This window comes from Pelodiscus sinensis, chromosome 4 (assembly GCF_052426305.1).
Source record: "Pelodiscus sinensis isolate ZL-2025 chromosome 4, ASM5242630v1, whole genome shotgun sequence".
Classification (NCBI taxonomy): domain Eukaryota; kingdom Metazoa; phylum Chordata; order Testudines; family Trionychidae; genus Pelodiscus; species Pelodiscus sinensis.
This window is the reverse complement of record NC_143055.1, coordinates 69122555-69141023: the sequence shown is the minus strand read 5'-3', so window position 1 is coordinate 69141023 and position 18469 is coordinate 69122555.

The window sequence follows — 18469 nt, the reverse complement described above, 5'->3', positions numbered from 1 at the left end:
AGCCCCCAGGTTCAGAACCCCCTATCCCCACTTTCACACCACAGTCATTCTGCTGGTAAATCACATGATGAGCAAACCCCACAGGATTTTGGGCAATACAGGGATCTTTAGCTTGCGTACAAGAAGCATTGTTGCAGAGCGAATGGGGAAACCAAAACAACACCTCTTGAGGAAGAGTGAGCAAAAGGGAAAGAAAGAGAGAGACGCAACCAGCTTAACAATGAAAATTATTTATTTTATATATATATATAGATAGATAGATAGATAGGGAGCTAAACACAGAAAACAGTTACAATATTAGTCCAACAGTTAGATTATTAAATCTAAATTGGAACTGATTACAAATGTTAGGGCTAGCTAACAATATGACAGTTAACATAGGGCAGAATCAGGAGGCTAGGTAGTTTGGGGGTGGGAGGAGAAAGAGAAAGAGAGATCTCACCACTCTGTGGAGATTGCACTGATTGGGATTCCCAGATGGTGATAGGAGCCAAGGGTCCAGAGGGCAGGAGAAAAGCAGAGCAGAACCCCCAGCACGATCAGACAGGAGATGATGAAGTCTCAATGGAACTGTTGCAGTTTAAATCCAGGTATTAGAACAGTTTTTCCTTGGGTAAAGGTAGGAGTTTTTATGGGGATAGGACAATAGTGCAAAGAGAAAGAGGTGAGACAATAGACTGATTAACTCTGGTTATGAGTGATGTTCCTTGAACAAGCTCACAATGCAACTAGGCAGTTTCAGTATTTTAGATGTCAATAGGATCGTTACTAGAATTGGTCTGATAATGACTAATATGGGTGTGAGCAGGCCTGGGTTCATTAGCATTTGGAACAGAGATTTCCCATCAGGCAGTGCTTCTCTGCTTTCGGTATCCCATAGTTCAGTGCGGTTCCTGCCTTGGAAGAGCTGGTCTCCATTCTGAATGCTAATGAGATTCCCTCTGTTCTATCTTCAATGCAGATGACGTTGGGGTGTTTCCTTAATTAGTTTGGGTGTGTCTTCCCTGGCCTTTTCCTTGCTTTGTCTGATTCTAGCAAAAGACTTAGGGGGAAAGGGGAGGGGGGAGGATGGTTTTCCATGAATATCACTCCCTGGCTCCCCAAGAGCACAGGGCTGGTAGGTAACAATGTTTAAATATCTCTTACTTGGTTTGTATGAACTATTCAACAGTTAGAAATGTTTTATTAAGAGAATGTTTGAAACAAATTGAAAGCAAAGACAAATTTAACAAATTAAGGTGTAGTGAATTCAGGGTCAAGGATGGATTACAGAGAAAATAGAAAAGCAAACACAGTTAACAAGACTATAGGTGTATCCTGCCTTTTCCCAGACACAGGTGAGGGGTGTTTAACAACTTAGACTATATCTGTCCTTGGGGGTACCATCCATAAAGTAAGAGGGAGCTTTCGTCTTTGGCATAATTCATAAGTCCATGGGTGGAGGGGGCCAAACTTCCTATTTTTCCAACTCAAAGGGTACCTCTAGACTACATGCCTCTGGCGCCAGAGGCATGTAGACTAGACTACCCGGCATAGGAAAATGAAGCGGCGATTTAAATAATCGTCGCTTTATTTAAATTTACACGGCTGTTGTGCTGAGCCGATCAGCTGTTTGTCGGCTCAGCGCAGTAGTCTGGACGCTCCACGGTCGACATCAAAGGCATTTGTCGACCTCCCAGGTATGCCTCATCCCCTTCCTTTCAGGTAGGAATAAAAGATCCTCCGGAGGATCGCGCCAGTCTAGATGCTTTTTTCCGGCTTTTCCCCAAGCCGGAAAAAAAGCGGCGGACATGTTTATTTAAATCCGCGGAGGATATTTAAATCCCCCGCGGATTTCCCTATTCTGACTTACCTGCTTTGCATCCCTTTTCCGGAATTTGGGGCCAGTGTAGACGTAGCCCCTATGTGTCCTTTAGCAGAGGTAGATCTGTGATACTGTCCACATTCAACACTAATGAAATGAAATAAAGTGGAATTCTACATAAATGGTTACCTATTTCAGTTAATGAAACAGACTGTCTAAAACACTTAACTGCAATTGGATCCACAGAAAATATTGCATGTTATTGACAAGTAATTTTTATAAAAAATTCAGCAGTTGCAGGCAACTGTATTCTGTAACATTCCATTGTTTCTTCTCTCTGAGAAAGAAATATAAAGATCATGCTTTTGGCTCCACCGTGGAGCTGTGAAGTGTAACTGCAAGTTCAGTGTTGGCACTCACCACATAATAGGAATCCGATCTGAAGCATATGCATGGTTTCAAACTTAAATCTCATTATTATTATTTTTCCCTGCCATGCCTATTTGTAGTATACGTATAGACACGCTTTAGATCTCTTTAAAGCACACAAGTATTATACAAAGGAATAGGTAAAAAGTGGAATGATGGTTAATCAAATTATATAAATGTCAGTTGAAAGTTAATGTGTTTTTGATATCTTCATTCCAGACTGGATGAAAAAAATGAATCTGTATGCACTCTTTTACTAGGATTTCTTTTTTGGATTTTTTAAAAATTCTTGCTTAAAGTAGGAACTACTTTGCAATATACATTTATCTAAATGTCCTGTTTGATTTGTTTCCCCTCCCTCATTTGCCCCTCCAAGCCCTTCTCAAATTGCCAGTTTCAGTTCAGCAGGGTTCTTCCCCAGTTCTGGACTTCAGTCATCCCAAAATGGGAAATCTTACTGATGACATCTTGTGCAATTCTGCAGCTTTAAACCACAGTGCTTAAGACTGCCTCAGAAGCAACAGTTCCACAACACTTGACCCACAATTTCCAGAGATGGGCAACACATGAATCTGTATTTTTAAGTTCCACTGCTGTCTGCCACAAATGGGGCTGACCTTTACAAACACACAAAGAAGAAAAGAAGGCACAGCATAACACTGTTTCAGATGGGATAATATATCACATCATATATATCAGCCTGTTACCTTGCCACTTTTCACTTCATTGCATATTAACATAACACACTATCAAGTCACACTGCCAGCTTCATTCTCTATGGCTTATTTTAGCCATAAATGTCTGTAATGAAGGACAGCAGGACTTGAAAGGGATAATAGCTTGCACAGAATCTTCCTACAATGATCCTCTTTTTTGACGCAGAATTTTATTTCTGGATGATCCAGGGAACGCATTCAACTAGACCAATACAGTGATGGACAGTTAATGTAGTATTGCAAGGTGTCTGCAACAATGAAATGGTTCTCAATATTTACAGATTCTGGCAGCTGCTTTCTGTGTCACTTCCAATTTTAAGGACCTTTAGCTTCTTTTTGAATAATAAACCATACAATTCTAAAAAAACCAAGGTGAATGTGCAGAGCCAAATTCCACTCTGTTTCACACTTGTGTGACTCCACTTAGACCTGGTCTACAGTAGAGCAGGAAGATCGGTTTAAGGTATAAGCTTACCTTTAACTGAGCCTTAGCAACATCCACAAAGTGGGATGATGATGGGAGCAAATGCTCCTGTTGACTTCCCTTACTCCTTGCATAAGGAGAAGTACCAGATGCCAGTGGGGGGCTGCCCTCAGCGTTCGTTTTACAGGACTACCAGACACACTAAATTGAAGGGTAGATCAACCTCCAAAGCATAGGTCTTGTGCTGAGTATAGAGATGCCCTTACAAACCACAGTCTTAGTAGAACTGTGTGACATTCTTTAATCTCATTTTGCATGGGTTTCAGCTAAATCTATTTTGAGGCTTGATCCTGTTAGGTGCAGATAGCCCTCCAGTGGAAATTCAGGGTGCTCAACACCAGGGGCAGAATTTCTGGAGGGTATGTGGGGGGGTGGAGGTGGGGGAGGGGCAGCAGTCATGCATTCCAGGACATGGCTTGCTTCTCATCCTGTTACCTGGACTATCAGGGAGTGAGGGGAAAGTACTTCCATTCTGTGCATGCCTCTCACATCTGGCTGGTGAGCTCCCTTCACCAGCCAGGAGTGAGAGGCATGCATGGAATGCAAGTACTGTACTTTCCCCTCGCTCCCTGGTAATCTGGGGAACAGGATGAAAAGCAAGCCACGTCCCAGAGGAGACAGCTGCTCACCCCCCTACCCTGCCAAAACGCCACCCTTACTCAGCACCAGGCAACATCAGGCCCTAGGTTTTGGGTGAACATGCAAGTTTTGCTGTGACTATTTTTTAAGTTCGACCAAACTAGAAAATTCAAAGAAACACAGCCTAAAATATAGAGTCTCATGTCTTTCTAGACTTTGAGGAAAAAGGAAATTAGTCTGAAACTAGGCCAACTTTCATCTGGAAGTCTTAGCTAGTTTAGCAAAGCAGAACTAAGTTCTCAGCTAGTAATGAAGTATTCAGAAAAATGAATTTGATCTAGTTTTGTTACAAAATTTTGTCTTTTGAGAAAGAAGGGCTATTTTGGAAAACTCCCAAGCTGTATTTAAAGATTATATATAATGTAGGGTTGTATCTAGGTATGTATAAACTTTCACATTACTGTGTTTTTTCACATTACAGGGAGTGTTGTATGCACAATTTGAATGAACTTAAGACTGTTATTAGGCTTTGTCCCAAATGAAGTTCTCTGGGACGGACATCATAATTTGCAAAGATGTTAAATGGCAGCTAAGGTTCTGTGAACACATTTGTATGGGCTAGCTAAATGTCTGACTTAATGTTCTTTCTAAAAAAAACCCAGACCATTGCATGGCACTGTGAGATAGGTGAGTGTAGGTTGGTGTGCATCAATATTTTTCTTCTGGTGTACCTTCTGTCTCTGCAAGTACTTTCCCATAGAAAGGAACAAAGTTAAATATAATAGCACAAATTATCTTCAAGGGTTAGATAACATGCTACTGTCCCTCATAAAATTTGTTTCTCTTTTTGAGGATTTAATCTGAGGTGCTCATAAGTCGCTTACTACACAGGAGAAGCTATGTAGCTTACCTTAATACTGGTTTAGTCTGAATCTGACAACATTGTATTGCATGTATAGATGATATGAATATTTCTAGTAAGATTTTGATCAAGGAAAGTATTTCTCCCTGTGGTAATTCAGCTTTAGCTACTTCACTTTTTTATGCTCAAAAAATGTAACTTTATTTAGCACCGTCACCTAAGCAGTTACACGATCAAAAGAGAGGTGTCCATTTAATTGCTACGAACAAACAAGAAAAGCTGACTAAATCCTGAAAGCCTGAGTCAAATGGAAAAGGTTGGGAGAAGATGATGCTCTTAGCTCTTGGAGTGAAGTGAATGACTGAATGCAAGAGTCTTTTATATCACTTAGCTGACTGCAGACGTGAGAAATATTACTGGAGTGCTGAAGTAGTTCGGGTCAGCTGGGATGACAGAGTCCATATACAATGCATGGAGAAGTTACAGAAAGGAAACAGTACATGATCTGAATCACCACATACCCTGAGCTGCTCAGACATCACAATTCAAAAATGTGGCTGAGGAAAAATTGTATATTGAACCAGGCAAGAAATTAAAGCCTGTTCTCAGTTTTCACTGTCAAATTTGTGATGTTTGACCCCCTTGCAATCATTTGTGGCTGCATTTCCATCATTAATGGAAAAAATGGTTGGCCTTCTAGCTCAATTATAGTTGGTGCTATAATGAGAATTTAAGGTCCAGTAAGTAATGCTTATAATTTATGGTGTGGCCAAACTCTGGCACCTCTAAGTTTAGCAGTTCATAGCCCTGGCACATCTGGGCTCCTGGACAGCAACCACTACTTTTCAGCCATCTTGCTCTAAAGGCAGTACTGCAAGGAGCAACTGGGAAGAAGTAAAGGGTGGCCTAGGCTGTCTCTAGACTACACAGTTCTTCTGGATAAAGATATGGTTCGCAATTTGCAGAGCTTTTTCCGCTTTTTTTTTTGGAAGAGGCTTTTCTGACATTTGGCCTGTTTACACTGGGCCAAATGTGGGGGGGAAAAACCCTTTTTTGGAACATCCCTTCTTCCTTGTAAAATGAGGTTTACAGGGATGCCAAAAAAGTGTCTACTCTTCCGAAAAAAATTCAGAAGAGGAGACGCATTCCATTCTCTAGTCACCCAACCACTGTTTCATTTGTGAGTCAAAAAGTAGCATCTCATGTTGACCTTACAGATTAATGTAGTGGTATAGCATATTAAACACAAAGTTTCTATGTGTAATATGAGGTAGGATAATAAAAATGTTGATTGTTCAGTTTGGATTAACAATTCAGTGTTTGCCAAGCCATGACACCTCTTTCATTACAAATTAAACACTGCCAGTAGGTTATTTATTAAGGAAGTCATAAGCAAATGATAGGCAGGATATCACTGTTCATTAATTAAATTATGAACATTTTTTAGGATGAGCTGGCCCATGGGTCACATACTAAGTATGTCTGCTCTACATTCTCTTTCATACTCTTGAGGCAAAAAGACAGAATGATTATCCTTCCCCCTTATGACTATTCAGTCACTGTACTACTGAATTTATATATTGACAATAGGAGTTGAGTGCCAAAAAAGTGTTTCCTGCCCCAATGATCTTACAATAAACCTGAGTACGCAAACAGTACAAAATATATGAAGATGGGGATTGGCCCTTAGAATCTGAATGCTTAAGACAGGCATGTCCAAAGTCCGGCCCGCAGGCCAATTGCAGCCCGTGTTCCGATTTAATACAGCTCCCACTTCCTCCCCCTCTCCTGGCTCCCCGGCGCTCTTTTGAACTGGTGCGCCCAGTGCACAACTTCCGGCCGCGCCATCGCCGCCGCCGCCTATGGCCTCCGCGGTCCTAGAGCCTGCCCTGTAGGGCACGTCTGCAGCCCCGCTCCCCTGCTCGGCTGCGGGTTCGCCCTGCCCCCGGGCCGGTGTGAGGCCAGCGTTCCCTGCGCTCTCCACCCTCCTCCGACCCTGCGGGCCCTCCGCCTTGGGGCTGAGAGTGTGGGGACGGCCCTCACGCATGTTCACTTCTTCAAATCTGGCCCTCTTTGAAAAAAGTTTGGACACCCCTGGCTTAAGAGAAGAGGCAGAAATTTAGAATTTTTTATAAGCCTTCAGAAGCATATTCATGAAATAAACATAATCTGTCAATGGAATTAAGTAGTTCCAAAGATTTAGGCAGATCACTAGCGCAGTGCTGGTATTTCAATTATTGGGCCTAAATGTGAGGGTTTAAGACCTACAGGAATTACTTTTTCTATGGTTAACCCACAGAAAGAGGGCATTAGTTCCAAACCTTAGGGAGTTAACTATTACTTCTCTGTGTCAGTAACATACCATGGCATCACTGGCCTTTCCACAATAAAGACAAATATATATTTTAGGTATAAAAAAAATTGAACAGACTTGAGTTTGTTCCCCCACTCTGGGGGATTCTCTTTTTGCTTGGTTGTCTGCTAATGGAGATCTTCTTTGCCAAGATTGAAGTCCCCATCTGTCATTCGCCTTTCATATTTCATAAAGGAGGTAAGGAGCCTGACAGTTTCCACAAATAATTACACACATTCCAATATGTCTCACAAAAGGGCAATTATATGGAGAAAAAGGGGAAAAGCCACAATTAGCAATATTTTTCTGGCTATTATTTATATCTGGTTTTGAGCAAAGATGAGGTTGTCCTCATGCATGAATCACTTTCCTGTCTCTATCAAACTATATCCGTTGACTTTGAGCTACTGTAATTCAAACCTCACCTATCCTATAAAGAGTACACATTTGTTGTAACCAGGACATGATTGCTCAACCTACGATATTTTACAACAAACTAGGTTGAGTTATAGTCACAAAATAAGTACCTATCAATCATGTTTGCGCTTCTGTACTTATCAAGCTGCTGAACTGTGTTTGCATGAATGAACTGTAGAAAACTAACCTGTAAGTCTTAGCAGGAGACCAAGTAACTGGAAGACATGAACATAGAAAAGCACATAGGAAAGTGTTCACACAAACTAGAAATTCAATATATTTTATTATCCCACCCCATATTAAACACAAAAACAGTGTGTTTAATATGCCAAGCCACTACATTAGTCTGTAGGTCAACATGAGGTGCTGCATTTTGAATTAAAGCACAGTAACTTCAACACAGCCTATCCTCCTGGCAGTATTGGAAAAGGTGACAAAATTGAAAATCTGAAGTCTTCACATCACACTTCAAACGTCATTCTCACAACCTCAGCAACTGTATGGAAAAAAGCAACAGCTGCTTCTCTTCGGATAACATTTGTCCTAGCTAAAAAGAAAAAGCCTTTTTGAATGCTGAGCATATTGGAAATGCTGGAGGAGCTTTTTGCCAGAGATGAAAACAAAGATGACATTGTGAAGTTCCCCTTCTAATTCAACAGCAGTGTGAAGAGTTGGAGGTAATTTACAAGGCTTTCATCAGCGCTGCTTTCCAATTTTAAAAAATGCCAAAAATATATCTTACAGTGGATGAATCAAGCAATTTAAGTGATGCTGCCCACCTATCACTGTTTGTTAGATCTTATGATGGTTAACTTTTCAAGAAAGATTTTTTTTGTGCTTGATACCATTAACCTATGCCCAAAGAGACAAAATTTTTAAAAGGATAAAAGGCTTGTTTGAAAAACAAATTTATATCTGCAGAAAGTAAATTTGCTTTTTACAGATGGAAGCCCTATTATGACAGGGAAAGAGAGAGATTTTGATTCATATTGGATGATACACACTTCATCAAATATATTTCACTGTATCCTTCATCAGACTATCCTGTGCTATCAGTTGTCTGGGTACTTGCAAACTCCCCCCTCACAAAACAAAACAAAACCAAAAATGGGGCAAGAGGGAGAGAGGATATTGTGATGAGATTAGTGAACTACATGCATTCAGTGTCTATCTTAACATACTGTCTTTTAAAAGCTCCTTTACAAGACATTTTGTCTGAATACAGTGAACTGTTACAGCAGAATGATGTTCACTGGTTAAGTAGGGATAAGTGTTAGAGAGGTCTTGTAAGCTTCAAAAAATATTTCTTTCAATCCACAAGACAAACAAGTCTTAACAGTCCCTGGAATGTATGTATGTTTCCTCTGTTTCTGTGAGATATTATTGGTAGCGTTAATTCCCTCAACTCGCAACTCCAAGGCTGCACAAGCAGTGTTAGGGATCTCTTTTGAAAAAATTTGCCTTTTAGAGGAAACTTGTAATCTATCAGACAGACTTAACATGAAAGATGTTGTACTTTCTTATGTTCCATGTTCTAGCTGCAGATGAAACAATGAAGATAATTGGAAATTCTTGCAACCTGACTGAAAACTTTAAAATCTGATTTGAGAATTTTAAAATTCCAAAGGATTTTCTTTTATTTGTTCATGATTTGTTTCCCTACCAATGGACCTTGCAAAGTACATTCTTGGTTCAATTCAAAGAATCATAGAAGTTTAGGAAAAGGCCTCAGGAGGTCATCTAGTTTAAACCACTACTCAAAGCAAGATCAACCCCAACTAAATCATTCTAGCCAGGTCTTTGTCAAACCTGACCTGAAAAACCTCTAGGCTACATCTACACTGGCATGATTTTCCGGAAATGCTTAAAACGGAACAGTTTTCCATTATAAGTATTTCCGGAAAAAGCGTGTCTACATTGGCAAGATGCTTTTCCGGAAAAGCACTTTTTCCGGAAAAGCATCCGTGCCAATGTAGACGCGCTTTCCCGCAAAAAAGCCCCGATCATCATTTTTGCAATCGGGGCTTTTTTTGCGGAAAACACTACTGTGCTGTCTACACTGGCCCTTTTCCGGAACAGTTTTCCGGAAAAAGACTTTTGCCCGAACGGGAGCAGCATAGATTTCAGGAAAAGCACTGATGATTTTACATTAGATCGTCAGTGCTTTTCTGGAAATTCAAGCGGCCAGTGTAGACAGCGGCAAGTTTTTCCAGAAAAGCGGCTGATTTTCCGGAATAACTTGCCAGTGTAGACACAGCCCTCAGGATGGAGAGTCTACTACCACCCTCCTAAATAACCCATTCTAGTGCTTCACCACCTCCTACTGAAATAGTTTTTCCCCAACAACAACCAGACCTTTGCCATTGCAACTTGAGACCATTACGTCTTGTTCTGTCAATTAATAAAGAAACATTTCAATTAGAAATTGCAAGGCACCATACATGAGATATCTTGAAGTCAAAATTTAGAAAAGTGTGACTTGAAGGTTTAATGACTCAATATACTTACTAGTTTCAGAATAGCAAGAATCCTAGCCATCTTTCTTTCAAACATATTCAGGTCAATGTATTTCTATGAATCTGGGTTTTCTACCATGAACATTATAAAAACATCACCACAATCACCAGAGTGATGAGCATCTTCAGCAGTGCATGTGTCTTACCCTGACCACCTACAAACTTCTTTTCATGAAGCTTGCCAGAGATTATCAATGTCACCTCTCACATTAGAGAATGTGACAAACACAGGTAGTAATGTTAACTTATATACTTTGTTAAAAGATCACCAGATAAGAACGAGTGTTTGCATCAAGGTCTTTATTGATAGCTGATGTTTTCTAATTTTGGCATTCTTTTGTGCTATGGCATATGGCCATAAAATTCTTGCCATAAAATTCACTGCTCTATATACTATTGCCATAAAATTCACTGTTCTATATACTATTCCTCAGAATCTTGGAAAGGGCTGCTTTCTTGATGAGAGCTGGTGAATTTTATGCAGTATTACCTCTGCAAGTGCAGACAGCCATTTTTGTGTGTGTTGAGAGGGAGGCCAAGAGACTTGTTGGGACCCTGGGCAAGAGGAGGGGGTGGCTCTGTGATCATTGAAGGGACAGGTCTCGGGCCATAACGCACCCTTCTGTTCCCCGCCCCAGCCAGCTCTCAGAACTGTCCAGAGTGGTGCTGCATGGTGCTCCAGCAGCTATTTAAAGGGCCCAGAGCATTGGCTGCCACTACTTCTATGGTAGAGGCAGTCAAATTGCTGGGCATTGGGGCAACTGCCCTCTTTACCCATACTAGAGCAACAGACATGCCTGCTGATGTGGGAGGTCATAGGGGGAATCAGCAATTCTTTTCTGATGAATAGAGAGTTCTTTGTTTGAATGATACCTTTGAATATTTATGGGGCTGCTTTCCCATTGGCCCAAAGAAGTTTATATTCCAAACTTCAAAGGAAATATTCTAATCACTGAGCATTGGAACAACAGAATTTTAGAGGAAAAATATCAAATACAGGTTGGACTTTTCTGGTTTGGCACCCTTGGGACCTGAGCTGTCCCAGATCAGGGAGTTTGCTGGATCAAGAGAGGTCAGTGCTCCCCTGCTGGCTGGCCTGGTCCCCCCCCCCACCCCGGGGGCTCCCTGCCCTGATAAAGCTGGCCTGCCAGGGTTCCCTACCTTGCTGACTGCCCTCTGCCTCAGGGTCTCTTGGGGTTTCCATTAGGGATCACTTGGCTGCTGCTAGTGCCCACTGCCACAGGCTGTTCTCTGGGGTTCCTGGCTGGGGCCACCTAGCGCACTGCCCTGCTACTGGTGGGGGTTCCCCAGCTGGGGCTGCCTGGCCAATCCTCTGGGGATTCAGACTGCCCGCCTCTGCCAGCCCTGTTTCAGCTGCCCTGTCATCTCAGCCCACTACCACTTAGAATTTCTTGGGGTTCCTGGCTGGGGCCACTTGGCCACAGGCAGCCTAGCTGTAGCCAGAGATTCCCCGGCTGGGGCTGGGACTTCCTGGCCATATGGCCTCACTAACACTGCAGGTTCACCGGCCCAGGCAGGAGCTCCCATGCCGTTGTCTGGTCCTGCTGACGCCGGGGGATCCCTGGCCAGGGCTCCTCAGCCACCGCCTGGCTCCGTTGATGCTTGGGGTTCTGGGCCAGGGTGGGAGCTCCCCAAGTGCTGCCTGGCCCAGCTGGGGCTCCCCAGTTCCTGTGTTGCTCTAGGTCTCTTTGGTCCAGCAACATCCCTGGCCCTGCCAGACTACAGATGCTGCCAGACCAGAGAGTCCCAGTTTTGAGTGGTTCAATCCGTACAGTACCACACAATGGTTTTATTCAAACTAAAGCAAAAATGAAATTTATGACATTGTTAGTTTCAAGTGGCTTAACTGTTATAATCATCTTAACCAAATTCTTTGCTCTGCAAATAGTCACTTTATAAAACCTAGCAATGTTACCATTTTATAATTTTTCTTTTGTCATTTTTAGTATTCCCTTAGAGTGGCTGTATATAACTTAAATCCACACAACATTATGATAACATGTACTAAATTCAATAAGCAAAAATACAATTGTTACTCCCCATCAGCTATACAGGCAATATGAAACACTGAATTCATTCAATCGTGAGTCCATTGACCATATATCCAACACAGTAGCCCACTCAATGAGGTGGTCTATGTGCCAGTGGATCAAAGCCATAACTCTACTCTTCTGGAAGCATGCCTGCAATCACCCACTGAGAATGCATTCATATTCAGCCATGAATTGATTTTATTTAATTCTGTCTCTAGGGAACTAATTTTCAGCAAAACACTTAGGCTACGTCTACACTGGCCCCTTTTCCGGAAGGGGCATGTAAATTTCATGAGTCATCGTAGGGAAATCCGCGGGGGACTATAAAGAACTTCAAAAACATCTCACCAAACTAAATGATTGGGCAACAAAATGGCATGTGAAATTTAATGTGGATAAATGTAAAGTAATGCACTTTGGAAAAAATAACCCCAACTATATATATACACAATGGGCTCGTCTACACTGGCCCCTTTTCCGGAAGGGGCATGTAAATTTCACCTATCGTCGTAGGGAAATGCGCGGGGGATTTAAATATCCCCCGCGGCATTTAAATAAAAATGTCCGCCGCTTTTTTCCGGCTTTTAAAAAAGCCGGAAAAGAGCGTCTACACTGGCCCCGATCCTCCGGAAAAAGCGCCCTTTTCCGGAGGCTCTTATTCCTACTTCAAAGTAGGCTCCGGAAAAGGGCGCTTTTTCCGGAGGATCGGGGCCAGTGTAGACGCTCTTTTCCGGCTTTTTTAAAAGCCGGAAAAAAGCGGCGGACATTTTTATTTAAATGCCGCGGGGGATATTTAAATCCCCCGCGGATTTCCCTACGACGACTCGTGAAATTTACATGCCCCTTCCGGAAAAGGGGCCAGTGTAGACGTAGCCTTACTCTATCAGCCATTTAATAAATATGTTCCCCTTCCCATTGGAAGTCAGTGGCAAAACTAAAGGGTGACTTGGTTAAATTATAAGTATCTACATGGCGAACAAATACTTGATTATGAGCTCTTTGGTATAGCACAGAAAGGTATAACATGATCCAATGGTAGGAAGTTTAAGCTAGACAAATTTACACTGGAAATAAGGTGTACATTTAACAGTTGATGTAATTAACCATTAGAACAAATTATCAAGTGTTGTGATGGATTTTCTATTATTGGCAAATTTCAAATCGAGCTAGAATATCTGTTTAATATATGTTCTAGCAACTATTTGGGGGATTCTCGAGGTCTTGTGTTATGCAGGACTCTACTAAGACAACAATGGTCTCTTCTGGCCTTGGAACCTACAAAAATTCCTACTAACTTCAAAGAAGTGTGATGAACATGTTATGAGAGACAGGTTTAACTATAATGTAACATTATATATTGTGAGACAGGTCAGGTTCTCCTGAGACCCCCCCAGTCCAGCCCCTAATAGTTCCTGCGCTGCCTTTTAGTTCTGCTTTTTCCCTCCGCAAGGTTCAAATCTGTCTGGTCATTTAAAGTTCAAATTCAGCCTCAGGCGCCTTGCTTGAGAACTGCCATTCGTCACAGCCCGAGGCTCCTCGGTCCTCTGCCCGTAGCCGCTGTACCTGCCAGGGAGGGAGAGAAGAGTGCGACCAACCGCCCATGCCAAGATCCTCTCCCCACTCCCCATCCCTCTTGAAGTCGGCCCTCCTTTAAATTCCACGCTGCCCATCCTTGGCCCAGTGCTTGGGGATGATGTCACCCCTGCGACCTCTCCACCTCACCTCCCTCCTTACCTCTCTACCCAGCCTTCTGCTCTGCTGGCAGATGCCTCCCGCCATGGCACACCCCACCACAGGGTCCTAACGTGGCCCCGTGTGGGGTCGCTAATGTGCATGTGAGGCAAGCCTACAGTGGCTGGAAGCTGTCGAGCGAATGCTTCTCCCCGTCCAAGCCCCAAGTGCAGGGGGGCGTGTCTTGCTGTGCAGAGGTAGGCAACCCCATCACATACATGCCAACTCAAAAAGTGTTAATGACTTTTTAATATAAGATTTATTCAAAGAGAGGAGGTGAAAAAGGGATGTAGTGCTTGCTCTTTCTCTGAATGAATAAATACCTTCCTAAGCAAGTACTGTAGCACTTTCTAACAATAAATATATATTTTCAAGGAGAAAGCATGCATCTGAGAAGGCTCCAGAGAAATCAGCATTTACTACTTCACTAACCAGCTGAGTCACTGACCTGAGGTGATCTTAACAACACTTTATTCTAAAGTGATTGTTAAATGGAATACTAAAAGCTTTCAGAAAAGCCTTTTGGCTCTGCTCTGAGCTATTGCTATTACCTTACATGGAACAGTCCCTTTTGAATACTTCTAATTTTTATCACCTGGTACTGCCCCAGAAGTGAGAAATACATCGGTCTGTGTGTGAGTCTGTTTGTTTGTTCATTCAAGAACTCCTCAACGGTAAGAGCTAGTGCCACCAAATTTGGCATGCAGCTTCCTCTTCTCCTAACTTAAAGCAAGGTCAGGCTTTGGTTGTACCAGGACAATGAGATGCACTGAGAAAGGGACATTTGTTTTCTATAACATGAAAAGGGAGCGGGAGGGGCTGTTAGGAAGGACATGATATTGAGAGGTGTCACTGTGGCCAGCAAGCCCACAGGGGAGAGCTATCCTACAGAGTGGCCACTGGGGGCAGCAGTACAATGAAGGGAGTGGCCAGGAGGGGTGGAACTCCATCCTCTTCCTTGCCAGCACACCGGATAAGTAGGCCTCCTGCCCCAAAACCCCTTTCCCGCCTTCCTGACAAGTGCCAGGCTATGTCTAGACTGCAAGCCTCTTTCGAAAGAGAGCGTCTAGACTGCACGTGGAATTTCGAAAAAGCAAGTCTGGATGCTCTCTTTCTAAAAATTCCTGTTTGCTTTCAAGAACGCCTTTCGAAAGAATTAGGTTTACTACCGTCGAAAGAAAAACCGCATTCTTTCGATTTAATTTCGAAAGAGCGCGGCTGCAGTCTAGACGCAGGTGAAGTTTTTTCGAAAAAACCCCTGAGTCTGGACACAGCCTCAGAGAGGGAAGAAAAAGCCCCTAGCAGTCAGAGCAGAGTGGATGGAACCCCCCTGTCCTGAGCTCCTCCTCAGCCCTCTCTCTTGCACTTCCCTGTACACACAGTCCTCCACTGTCCCCCATATTCCTGGGGTCCTGCCTGATTCTTGCATTCCCCATACCACCAGCTTCCTGTCCTGAAGGACCTGGCCAACACTAGGTAAGTGATTTACCCAATGTTGCTGGGGCCCTTAACTCAATTAATGCATGTTTGTTTGTTTTTTTGGAAAATAAAATAAAAATGTACATGCTTCATTTAAATCATTGCTGGGGTGGGGGGGGGGGGCTGAGGATGAAGAGTTCAGTGTGTAGGCTGCCCCAGAGAGAGTGGACTACACTAGCCCTCTCTCACCACAGCAACTTAGACCATGTGAGAACTGTCTCTCTATGGCTGATTCAGCTCTAGTGTGCACAGCCAAGGGAGGGGTGCATGTCGTGTGGCTGTCACGGGTCCAGATTCGTCAACCCCTTGCACTCCCCAGCCAGAGTGAGGAAAGCAGCAAATTGTGGACTGGTCCCTCGCTCCCTGAGAAAGGGGAACAGTCATCAATGTCTCCATATGAATTCAGGGCCCCTCCAGCCCTCCCTAAAGAGCCCCTGAGAGTGGGAAGCTCTGGACCTTTGATATGTGGAAGCTCAACTAGAAAAATTCAATCTTGATTCCTCATTGCCCTTTTAGACCAGTTGTATTGACTCAAATGGACAAGAAATTTGGTGGAACCACATACCAGGGAAATACTTCCAACAAGGGAATGATATAGATTCCGGGGCAGAATGGAGATTGCAAGTGCATGTGCATTAACAGTAAGCTTCAACCCAAATAACTCCTCCCCCCCACCACCATTTTTAAGGTGATTTACATACAGACTTTAAGCTCATAACATTACTGTACGGATCAAGTTAGAAAATAAGAATTTCTGTTCTGTTGGAAAATCTAACTTTTCAATATTTATGTTCACCCTGAATTACAAAGAAAAGTCAATTTCTTACATAATTTCTCACAGTCTTTCTTGGAAATTCTGAAAAACTTCTATTCAGAAACATTTCCTTTGAAAACTTTTGAATAATTTTGTTTCAAGAGGGTAAAAACGTTTTTGTTGTACCAGTATAAAGTAACAAAATGTATAGTCTTGTAATCTTTGTAATAAAACACATAAAACCTAGCCGAAACATTTTTTGACTGAAAAATGTTACTTATTACATGACAATGATTTGATTTTAGTGCAACCCCAATTTCTGATGGGAAAACTGTTTCACTGGAAAAAAAATTCAGGAAGCTATGTACCTGGATAGTATTAAAGGTATTTCTATTGTACTGATATGGCCACAGATAGTTTTACAGTTTACTTCAGGACTTAGGGCTAAGTCATTGGCACAAGGCCTAAGAGTCAGGATTAATATTGGAACTCGTGAATTTCTGGGTCCAGTCCTGTGCTCAAACTAGGCTACTCCATTTTCTGTGTGCCAGGTTCTTCAGAGTGCTATTAATTTACAGCTCCTACAGATTCCACTGAAAGTTTTGGAAGAACCAAGCCCTGCACCCCTGGTTTTGTCAGTAGCAGACTTCAGTCTGCAGTGCTACCACCTGAGCATCCTATACATTAGGCTTCTAACATATTCCCTATAGAATGTAAAGAGGTATAGGGCTTATGCAGTAAGATCACAGTTCTGTAATTCTTCCACTGGTAGCTCCCACTGACCCAAACAGACCCATTGAATTTTATGGGACCACTTGCATCAGTAAAATGACTAATATAAGGAAAGGCTGTAGTATTGAACGTGAATAAAATATATTCCCATTCGCCTTTTTTGTTCTTTGTTGTTTAAATAAAAGAAATATCCTGTCAACTTTTATATACACATTCTCAGGGAAAAAACAATACCACAGTTATAAAGCATTTCTTATAGAACTGAACTGATGTCAGCCATTTAATAATTAATAGTGTATGTTCAAAAATATTACCATGTGCTCTCTGGACTCAGTTTCCGCAAACTGGGGATCCAGAAAATCCATGGGATTAGAGGGTCTCCCTCTGGCTAGGCTAAGATGCCCCACAAGATGTCTTGTACTTGACTTCCATTTTGGCCTTAAGTTGCCTTACACACAGTTTCAGAACAGGAACGTTCCAGAAGACTGGAAGCAAGCTAATGGTATGCTAATATTTAAAAGGGGTAGGAACAAGATGACCTAGGTAATTATAGGCCTGTCAGTATGAAGCAGCTGAGATGGGACTCAATAAAGAACTATAGCAGGATAATAAAATTAATGCCAGTCAAAATAGTCTTATGGAAAATAAATCCAGTGAAACTTTAAATTTCTTTAGTTGAGATAAAAAGTTTGGTTGATAGTTAATGGTGTGATGTAATAGACTCATGTAAGACATTTGCATTACTCTGTGATTAAAAAGCTAGAAAGATATAAAATTAATAAGGTATACATTAATTGGATTAAAAGATGGCTAACTGCTAGGTCTGAAAAAGGAACTATAAAAAGGGGAAACGTCAACTGTGTACTTACTGTGGGGCCTGATAGGATTGGTTGTTAGTTTTACCCTATTTAACTTTTTTTAAATCAAATGATATGAAAGAAAACAAGGAGTGCTAAAGTTTGCACATGACAAAATTAGAGGAGCAATAAATAATGAAGGTAAGTCACTAATACAGAGCAATCTGGATTGCTGGATAAACTGGAATCAATATGGCTAAGCATAGATATCTAAGAGCAAAGAATGTAGACCCTACTCAGAGCATGGTAGACTCTCTTGGGAAGCAAGACTGAAAACTGGGAATTGTGATACATAATGAGCTGAACATGATTTTCCTGTGCATACTTAGGTAAAAAATGCTCATCCTTGGATGCACAACCAGTGGAATCTCAAGTAGTAGAGAAGATATTTTACTTCTCCATTTGTCACTTGTGTGACCACTATTGGAATACTGTGTCCTGGTGTCCACAATTTGGGCTGAGCGAAGACTTCTAAAAGAGAGTAGAGAATTAGAAATATTTTATAGTATAATCAAGGAGCTCACAGAACAGTATGTAAATACTTTTAGCAGAACAAATTTGATTATGGATTCCTGACTCTAGCATCACTGGCGACTTTTAAATCAAGATTGGATTTTTTTCCCCTGGATAGTAGGCTCTAGTCTGGAGAGATTTAACAGCATATTTCATACAGCAGGTCAGACAGTGGTCCTAGCTAGTTTT